The sequence below is a fragment of the Microtus ochrogaster genome, chromosome 22, assembly GCF_000317375.1.
Source record: "Microtus ochrogaster isolate Prairie Vole_2 chromosome 22, MicOch1.0, whole genome shotgun sequence".
In the NCBI taxonomy this organism is placed as follows: domain Eukaryota; kingdom Metazoa; phylum Chordata; class Mammalia; order Rodentia; family Cricetidae; genus Microtus; species Microtus ochrogaster.
Genome location: NC_022023.1, coordinates 22,890,201 through 22,900,660, shown reverse-complemented (window position 1 = coordinate 22,900,660; position 10,460 = coordinate 22,890,201). Strand labels below are relative to the sequence as shown.

The window sequence follows — 10,460 nt, the reverse complement described above, 5'->3', positions numbered from 1 at the left end:
CACAAGTGATCTACAAATGATTAACGTGCATGCAAGCATATGCATAAATTATATCACGTTCCTCTCCATGCAGTAGAAGGGACTTGAGCATCGTGAGATCACAGGGTACCTGGGTGAGGAAGTGTTTCTCTGCAAAAGGGGGTAGCTGGGCACAACCGCCTGTGAGTCTTTTGTGTGGCATCTCGTGAAGAGGAGGTAGTGCCCAGAGGTAGCTGTGGTTCTGTCTTTATGGCTCTGTCTTTATTATTCATTGAGTACGTGCATGAATCAAGGGTAAGAAAGGTCATCTTAGTGACAAAGATCTCCTAGGGAGGGACTCACTAGACCTGGAAAGAACAATTCTCCAATGTTGGTGTTGGGGTAGATGAAGTAGGAGATTTAGCTAGTGAGAGTCCAGCGATTCCTGGTGGTGCTTTGTCTAGGCAGCAGGATGACCTTGGGCAGGTTACCTGACTGTTCTCACCCAAAGGATTATTCATCAAAAATAGAAAGAAAATTTTCTCCTTCCTTAGGTGCTATTATCCGGAAGTTCTTAATATACTGCCAAATGGTACAAATTCTGTAGAACTTTGTTTTTTTTTTTTTTCACTTTAAATTTTGTTTCTTGATACTGTCTTGTATGGTCCATACTGGCCTCAGATTTCGCTAAAATAGCAGGGGATGACCTTGAACTTCTGATCCCCAGGAATCTGCTTCTCACGTACTGGGATTATAGGTGTGTACCTATACCACGTTTATTTATGCAGTGATGGGGCTTGAACCCAGGACTTGGTGCCTTCTGGGCATACACATTCCCAACTTTTCCCAACTAAGCTATATCCTGTAACTCCAGGATCTGGTTATTGTCACAATTGGCGGTTCTTACTCAGAACTGACTGCAGGCATGTGCCATTAGCCACACCCACAGCAGCAGCAACTATGGGGTCTTTCTTTCTTCCTTTTCTCCCTTCCTGGCTTCCTCAGTTTCTTATTTTATTCCTGTCTCTACTGAAAATCCACCATCCTGGCCATTGCCTCCCTTAGAACCAGCTTACAGCCGGGTGGACTCATCTTCCTGAGATCCTTTCCTACTTCCTAAGGGTTTCTTCCTTGTTGATATAGCAGACTGGAGGGAGATTTCAAATAGGGATTGTTTACTGCTTAATCTTCCGGGGTCAAGTTATCCAAACTTATACATATAAAGGCAGAATCCTTGCCTGGATTTCCAAGCCAATACTTCCCTAGAAACCAGACTTTGACCCAATTACCTGTTTTCACCTTGCCCGCCACTGCATTCCAGTATGGGAGCACATACCATTTTCTTACGTAGCCTCTCGGATTATTTTTAATTGGTCCTTACTATAACCCCCCCCCCACACACACACACTGAGACAATTTGAAGTCATGCACATCCCTGCAGAACCATGTATTTTAAAAAGCATCTCAATAAATTATTAGGATTATTTACATGCATGGTTCGAATTTACTGGCAAATGGCTTGGGCCTTCGTTTTAGGATGTAGCTGCCGGCCAGGCTCCTTCTGGGTGAAAATCTGAAATAGGAGACGTTGCCTTTTGCTGTCCCACACTGGCACTTCCTCTGCCTGGTTCCTGGTCTTTCAACACTTCCCTCCTTTCCCGGGCCCTGAATAACTCGGAGGGGCTGTCAAGCCCTTTGCACCTTCATGTGAGGACGTTTCATGGGTCCCTTCCCAGATCTGCCCCCAACCAAGGTGAGGTGCGCAAAGAAATAAATCTTCAATGGTATAATTTTAGACGCTCTGGCAGCTGGAGAGGGCAGCTATTTCGGGCTGCAGGGCTTTCTCCTTGACCTGAAGTGACACAGTTTTTGCCTGTTGCTAGCGTAGCTGGCCAACTTTGCAGAGCGTCCCTTTAGCATCATGGTTGCAGTCCCCGAGGTGGCTGCTTCGTTCCTCTACCGTGGTCTGTGTTCATCCACCATTCTATGTTCTTGTGTGTGAGTCCGTTGGCAGGGGCCACGGAGGTTTATGGGAGTGCAGCACCCTAGCACACCCTCTCGAGGAAGTATTGATGGCGCAGACTCCCCTCCACACAGAAGATGGAGGAAAATTGATGGTCCAGTTTCTGGGTGTCCTTTAGCCTCCAGTCTTTATCAACAGCTTGGCCCCCATTGTGTGAGTCACTCCCGCTCGGAGCCAGGCAGGTCTCCAGACCACAGTGTCTGCGCCTCGCCACCTACGCTGCCTGGCGGGAAGCTGTGTTTTCATGACGGCTCTTCTGACCACCCTGCTTGCGCTCTTCCTTAGGTTCCTGATGCAGCTGCTATCTGTAGACCTCCTGGACTGCGCAAGGAAGGGAGTGGGAGCTCCTGCTGCAGATGAGAGGAACAGTGACAAGGAGGACCGAAGGTGGCCAAAAATAACAGGGCCTTCCAGATGAGGCGACCTCAGAGCCAAGAGCATCATGGGGTAGAGTATCTTGTTCCTAGTTTTATGGCCTAAAAAGTACACAGAAGATTCAAAGATATGACAGAGAGGAGGAATAAAGTCTGCAGAGAACAAGGAAATGTGATTAGCTATCATGCTTTTTTAAAACTGAGTTTCTCTGTGCACGCATATACACAAGAAAACACAGGCCTTTTATACATATAAGAAGAGAGACCTAGATCCCTAGAAAGATGGATGGATGGATAGATAGAAAGATTACAGATAGACAGAACAGAATACAACAGAAGACCAAAAGGGAGAAAAAAGATAAAGGTAATGTTGCCTTCCTTTGTTTGCCGTTGAAATAAATTTAATAAATCTGCATTGAGAACCAAGTATGTCTGGTCCCATTACCTTTCTGCACAGTTCTTCATCCTAAAACTCACCACTGTAAAAACACGGCCATCGCCGTGTCCTGATTGGTCATGGTTCTGAGCATCAATGGAGATGAGCTGGGTGATCTCAAAGGCTTTTGTGAGCTTGAGGCTGGCAGGTAGAAGAGGCTGATTTTTATAAGGCTCATTGTCGCACTTCCGGAACTTGATGCTGTCTGGGGGCGGGGATGTCTGAGCCAGGTCATTCCGTGCAGCCTGAGCCTCATCACCATCCCCTCGCTTGGTTTCTTGCAGCTGATCAGTGCTCTAAAGCTGGCTGTCCCGAGATGCAATCATGCCTTTGGTGCAGCCGAGTCACGTGTTCTGTTGGTTCAGCAGTCACAAGGTCAGCTCAGGGTCAGGAGGTGGACTCAGGGACGTTTCTCTGGAGTTTCAAAGTGTTACAGCACTTGTTAACATCTTAATACTTTAAGATATCTCGCCGCGATGTCAGCTGCTTCCAACTCTAAAGAGTATATATCTAGCTGGGGCTATAAACGACCAGTAAAAGACTGGGAAAGCACCTCAGTAGTACAGCGAGCACTTGCCCAACGTGAGAGACCCTAGCACTGCAAAGAAAAAAAAGTAATCAAGTGCGTGTTCTATGGAAACAAATAAAATATCCACTGGCCAGGGCTGCGAGGCAACAGATGAGCGTATACAAGGTAGAAGACGATTCCTGGAAGAGCTGTGTGTTGTGGGGCACACCTATAATCCCAGTGTGGTGTGTGTGTGTGTCTAAGGCAGGTAAAGCTCTGAGTCTGAGGCCAGCCTGGGCCATAGATAGCAGGACTCTGACTCAGCAAATAAAAGCAACAAACAGAAACCCACAAACTTTGCATACATAGAGGTCACAGGCAGAAAGCCAAAAAGTGAAGCCTGTGGCCACCTACTGCCTTTGGAGAGACTTGAAGGCCAGCTGAAGGGCACAGGGGCATAGTGGCTAGCATCTTTAAGGTCGACAGTGGGGGTTCTTGCTCAGGCCTGAGGTAACGCTCCTGTTTGCTACCTGCCTTCTCCTGCCCTGCTTACCTGGGTCTCACCAGCTCTGTTCGCTGTTGACTGCATTATTGTGCTCTAGCTGTAAACCTCGTCCCCCTCCCTGAGTGTCCTGAAGAGGAGACTCTGTCCTTTATGGGGAGGAAGGACTAGCCTTCTGTCACATTCTCTACATAGTGAGCATCGCCCTGCCCTTTCAAGTCTCATTCCTCAAGCTCATTGCTTGCAATACCTGTTTGGATTTGCCTCCCCACTTAATGACCCCTGTCTCTTGTCCTCTAGAATCCTGTCTTGTTTTGCACGTCTCACGCTTCTCCTCTCTGCTCTGGTCTGTCTTAACCTAGCAGCTAGTGGCCTGCCAATCACAGGACGTCATGCCCCGGTTTGCAGTGCCCAGAATCTCCTCCAGGTTCAGCTTTGACATCCTCCTGCAGAGGGCTTACTCCAGAATCAGGACTTTCAGGTGAGGCTCGCTGTTCTGTCTTTGGTGTGCATTTCCTCCATCCCGTCATCACTAAAAGCATTTTCCATTTGGACCTTTAGTCTCTAAATACTAACCGGGAGGGGATTCATCTTTAATCCTAACAGAGGCCGGGTTTCTTTTCTCTTAGTACAAAGCCACGTCTATCAACTGTGGAAAATTTAGGACACACAGAAAAGCAAATATGATATTTATATATACCGTTACTACCCTTTGATGTGGGGTCCTTTCAACAATCCCCTCTCCTTAGGATGATTTTTATAGACAAAACCCAGCACCTCTTAGATGGGAAATACTTTCTCCTGGGCCACTTGCTGGCTTGCAGAACCAGTTCTATGGAACGTCAGTGCCAGGCCCCAGTTGATTGGAATAGGGCTGGTTATCTGGCCCTGGCTGGGTGTGTGCCTGCTCTTTCCTTGAGATTAAATCAGCTAGTATCTGAGACTGGACCTGTAATAGCTCATGGAGGAAGGATTAGTCACTGTGCCTGGAAACTTAAGGCTTTGCTGGGGAAGGTGGTTTGCAGGAGAGAATGGAGGAGACAGAGAGACACTGAGGAAAAGGAGCAAGGACTCCTTACACCTGGAACCAATGTTCGCAGTGACTTTTTTTCAAGTGGCTTTGTGTCCTTATCTTGCCTCTGTGCTTGAGCAGAGTCCTCGGGATTCTGGTATTTCCACCTTACAATGCCTGCTCAAGACTGTTGCTTTTTGTAAACGGCCTTTGTAATGAATAGAATGCTAGAATTATCATATATCATCCAGATTATAATTTTCAGTGTGGAGGGACAAGTGCTGTGAATTCCTGATATTTCTGGGGGGACGTGCATCTAATACGAGCATCTTGAGCTCTGGTGTGGAGTCGTGCTGAGTTCACATGTCCCCCCTCATCTCCTTTGCTCTGTGATTTGGATGTATTGCATGCTGTTCGTCTTAGTATTTTCATCTGTAAAATGGCAAAGCACAAGGCTAAATTATACATGGACTCTTAAAGTTCATAGACTTAAACTTGAAACATAGCAGAGGATGATCCTAAACTGAGTCTCCTGCTTCCATCACTCACATGCTGGGTGATCCGGTTCCTCTACCATTATTCCTGAAAATGGACCAGTTCTCTGTCAACAGTCCTCATATTTTTACCATGATAAACCCAACTAGAAGAACACTTCCAGTTGAAATACTGGACCATGAGTGTGAAAAGTGCATATCCGTGGGCCACAGTAGTGGTTCGAATAGGAATGGCCCCAGAGACTCATGCCTTTGAATACTTGGCCCATGGGCAGAGACACTATTTGGAGGTGTGTCCTTGTTGGAGGAAGTGTGTCACTAGGGGGCAGGCTTTGAGGTCTTAAATAGTCAAACCAAGTCTAGTGTGACATCCATTTCCTGCTTCCTGCCAATCGGATGTACAACTCTCAGCTCCTTCTCCAGCGCCACGTCTGTCTACGTGCCACCATGCTTCCTGCTGTGATGACAATGGTCTAAACGTCTGAAACTGTAAGCCAGCCCCCATTAAGTGTTTTCCTTTATAAGAGTTGCCATGGTCATGGTATTTCTTCACAGTAATAAAAAAAAAAAAAAAAAACCCTGACTAAGACAGCCGCCATCAATCATGCGGCCTGTGGCCTCCTTGAAGCGCCCCCACCCCCACCCCAAGTCTTTGCCATCCTTATATTTACCCTTCTTGTGACTTTAGAGACAGTGTATTTCCTTCCCTGTCTGGTGTGATCTATATTCAACTTCCAACAAAATGAAAATACTGTCACCTCTGACTCTTTCAAATGAAATTTAAAACTAGCGAAAACACTTCCATGTCAGTAATAGAGTAGGCTTAGAGATAAACAAGGTCTATGGATTAGACCTTTCCATTTGGAGGTAACTCCCAGGTGACTAACCGCAGAGGGGGCTTTGCGGCCACTGTGTGAAAAATTCCCAATGGTTCTAAGGATGTCCGATAGTGGCTGTGTTTTGATGATCTCTATAAACTTTTTAGATTTTATAAAATGTTCTGAGTAATAGGACCACTGAGAACACAAACATTTTTGTTTTTTGCTGTGTCTTTGCTGTACCTTCGTTGTGTGCTGTAGACCCTGGGAGAACATGGTTATGGGACCGAGTGAGCTCCTTTAATGTCTTTTGTTTGTTCATGCTTGTTTTTTTTTTTTTTTTAAACACACTATTTCATTGTGCAGCCTGGAACTCGCTGCATACTCCCAGACTCTCAGACATCTGCCTGCCTCTGTCTGTCAGTGCTGGGATTAAAGGTGTGCACCACCATTCCTTGTCTTTGGGCTGATTCTTGAAGCCCACACTGCATTGGGCACTCAGGGGAAGGAAAAGACTTCCTGCATGGTCCTGATCTTCAAGGAGGAGAGTGGATTGGGGAAGCAGAGGTACAAACAACGATAGGCACAGGAATCATACCAGGATGGGGCCGTGTATCTTTTTAAATTTTTTAAATTCATATTACATACCAACCACAGTTCTCTCCTCCCCTCCTCCCACTCTTCTCCCAACTTTCCCCCCACCCCATCCCTCATAACTCCCAGAAAGGGTAAGGTCTCTCATGGGATGTCAATGAAGCCTGGCACATCAAGTTGAGACAGGACCAAGCCCCTCCCCTCTGCATCAAGACTGAGCAAGGCATCCTACCATAGGGAATGGACTACACAAAGCCAGGTCATGCACCAAAGATAGATTTTGGACCCCGTGTCAGGGGACCATGCATCTTTAAGGAAGCCTAGAATTAAATATTTCAAGAGCCAAGGTCTAAATATTTAGTCATCCAGTCCCTGAGTTTTGTATTTGTTTTCAAGTGATAAAATCTGAGATTTTTTTGTTTGCTTAATATAGTTTCCAACAATGGACAACAGGAAATTTTTAGGTGAAAACTTCTGTCTTTGGAAACATGGAAGAATTGGCAATATTGGATAACCAGGTATCAGTCAGGTAGTGTCAGTAGTGAAGAGGGGTTGACTTTTTAGGCAATAAAGAGATTTTTCTTCATTATTTTAAAACATTGTCCCTACTACCCTCTTTTGTCCTACCGCATACTGCCTTACCAGTTTCTGCTAGTTCTTTGTGAGCAGCAACCACACAGCTTAGCGGAGAAGCCTCTGTTCTTGGACAAGGTGTCTGGGAAAGCTCAGTAGGTTCTTCCAGAAAGGAGGCATGTAGGGTAAGGGGAAATTTGAAAGGTATGGAGTTAAACACAGAAGGACCCTTGAACAGCAGGAAGGAGAAGAAGATAGTATGGACGTTTACTGGATGATAGATAGGATAACAGCCACGAATCTTTCACAAGACTCGTGCTTTATACACCGTATGGGTGTGTGCAGGACCACAGCACAGGCGACGTAGATGAGATGATGCAGGCGGGAGAAGTGGGTCCAGAGACCACCGGCAACCATTACATGAGAAAGCCGAAAGGGAATACCAGGTCCTGTAACTACAGAGCTTACAGCCTCGCCATTAGGAAGCTGTGCATAGGGGGCTTCAGGGCAGTTCCCAAGGCACGTTTGGAGCAGCACTGGGAGCCACGAGAGGGATGATGGAATAGCAGATACCTTGGCGGCAACTGTCATGGCCATGCCAGAGAATAGGTGGTCTTCCCCAAGGTAGCCTCAGTGCTCATTTGGAGGAGGGGCTTGAAGTGGGAAGCCCTGGTGTCATGGACCAGTGACTTTCCATGGAGCTTTCTAGCCACAGGGTTTTCTCCTCTTTCCTTGAATTCCTGGGTACTTTGTGCTTCTTTCCCAGAGCCTGCTGTGCTATGCACCTTAACAGCTGCTTGCAATGTTAGCATATTTTCAGTTACTTAGGGGCAGGAGGCCTTATGCTTTATTCACTCAAGTGTATGTGTATATATACATATATGTTATATATATATGTTTATATATATGTATATATGTTATGAATGGCATTGTTGAATCCAGTGCTTTGGTAAATGAATACATTTCAAAATTATTCTTTTCCAGATCATTCCTCCATGAAATTTGGGAGTTCCTGGCAAGTTAGATACCTTTTCTTTCAAACTATGAAAATAATTTCCTTAAATAATCTACTTGAAACCACTTTGACATGTAAGGAAAAAGAAAGACCGGGAAGTTGTTTTGAAACGGCAAAGCTTTTAAGAGTCAATGTCACATTTATTGCTATAAAATATTTTTCTCTCTCTGTTAGACATCTGGATCCCATTACATACAGTATTGGGTACTTGAGTTCGCCAACCATTTTGCATACTAAGCAGGGTGCACGCAAAGTCCCCACAGACATCCACCCCTACGCATTTGCAACGTGTAATTCCTACTTCACGTTTACAGATGACTCTTCTGTCACTGACTCAGTCCTTCCTGTTACACTTTTGAAGTTCCCTTCTCTTCACCTTTTAAGGACCAAGCAGTGTGTGTACACGGCCAAGGACAAAGCGCTTCCAAAACATCATCCTTTTGCTTTCGGTCCTGTACGGTCCGGCTATCTATAATCTCGTACTGAAGTCAAGGAAACAGCAAAAATCTTAAGTCTGTATTTACCAGTAACATTGACCCAGAAATTAGAAACACAATAAGGAATGTTGGCTAATGAGTCCTGAATTTCCTTCTAATTGTTTCCACATTCAGGATAGTTCCCTTAAACCGTGTAATCTGGACATATCCTGAAACAATCCCATGTGTTGTAAATGATTTTGTTTTATTTCTTGGGTTACTGTTAAGGGCTTATTTTCTGGTTCATTTCATTTTCTTAAAGAAAACCACACACTCATTGCGCATATGAACATTCAACAAGGGGAACATGCATGCTCCCGTGATTTTTTTTTTTTTTTTGCCCCAGACTCTGTATTTTCAAACTAAAATAATTATGAGGCAAAGAGAAGAGGCTTCATCATTTGGTCTGGAAATCAAAATAATCACACGAGAGAGGACTATTTTAGGGTTCCTATTCGTGTCTGTGAGAATGAAAGTCAGCATGGAGCAATGTATCAACCGGCAGCCGTCTGTCCCCTCGCTAGGCTTGAGAATCCATAATGGGAGAGACAGATACAACCAGCATTCAGTACAGTAATAATGGAAAATTAAATACGACTTTTAAAAACTGCTCACATTATAAAGTGATCTATTAGCATTATGTGACTGGAGCACTTAACGTGACTGATTCTAATTGCAAGACTTGGCCCATAGCAAGCGTTAAAGAGCTGCACACGCAAAGGCATTTTATCTCTTTGGAGATATTTTAAAGTGGGTTTCCTTTGGAGCAGAGCTATAGCCTTGCTGCATGAAAGGTTGTGTGGATGGACTCTCTCCGTTCAGATAGAACTGTTCAGAGGTAATTAGAGTTTCTGCTTTGATTCAGCCAATCAATAAGCCAAGAAGCAGAAGCATCTATGCCTGCATCCTACTTTTCCTTCACAGCTCATGGATGTTGTGCAGAGGCTGTAAGGGCGGATGCCTGCCCTGGAGGTGCTTTTCCAGGGAGCAGAGAGGTTCTGCTGTCATTCTGTATCCTTCAGAGTGTCTTTGGACCACACCGGTGGGTCTGGGAGATGAAGATACCTAGTTTTACCTTTGAGATGAGACTAATTTATATAGATTTCCACTACAGTGGAGACTCTGAGCGCGCGCGCGCGCACACACACACACACACACACACACACACACACACACACACCAAAGAGTTTACAGGATTCAGGAAAGTTACAAAAGCGAAGGAGAGCCATTCAGCTTTGAATGTAACTTTATGTTTATGATGGTCAAGGTCTTTGTTTTTCATTTTTTTCCTGTCCTAGCTTTTGCTTTTATCCTGCTGAAGACAGAAGGTTTGCTAACTGAGTAGCATTGGAAACTTTATGACTTTACACCAAGGGCATCCTTGGTGAATGTCTATCTGTAAAAAGGTTAACTATGCTGAAATGTTTCCGTGATCTACATGCATAGAGATTTCTGGTTGGTGGTTTTCAGATAACCCAAATAATAGAAAAAAAATGCCAACCTAGTTAGACTTCCCAAATTTAAAGCAGTAACCCACATAGGTATCCAAGTAGCCAACAGCTAGCTTTTGCATAATTGACCAAAAACACTAGTGAAATTTATTATTCTTACCATTGTCCTGAGTGGTAAACCCAAGGCCTTAGACATACTAGGCAGATGCTCAACCACTGATCTACA

General features: G+C 44.9%; 1 long non-coding RNA gene across 1 annotated transcript in view; it reads left to right on the top strand.

Annotated features, from left to right (window-relative positions):
* LOC106144050 overlaps positions 1–4,267 on the top strand; it is a 22,011-nt gene extending 17,744 nt beyond the window's left edge. The window contains exons 4-5 of the long non-coding RNA XR_001229159.2: positions 2,267–2,428; positions 4,167–4,267. This is a non-coding gene — a long non-coding RNA (uncharacterized LOC106144050). The remainder of the gene's footprint in view (positions 1–2,266; positions 2,429–4,166) is intronic.
* Positions 4,268–10,460: the final 6,193 nt, after the last annotated feature.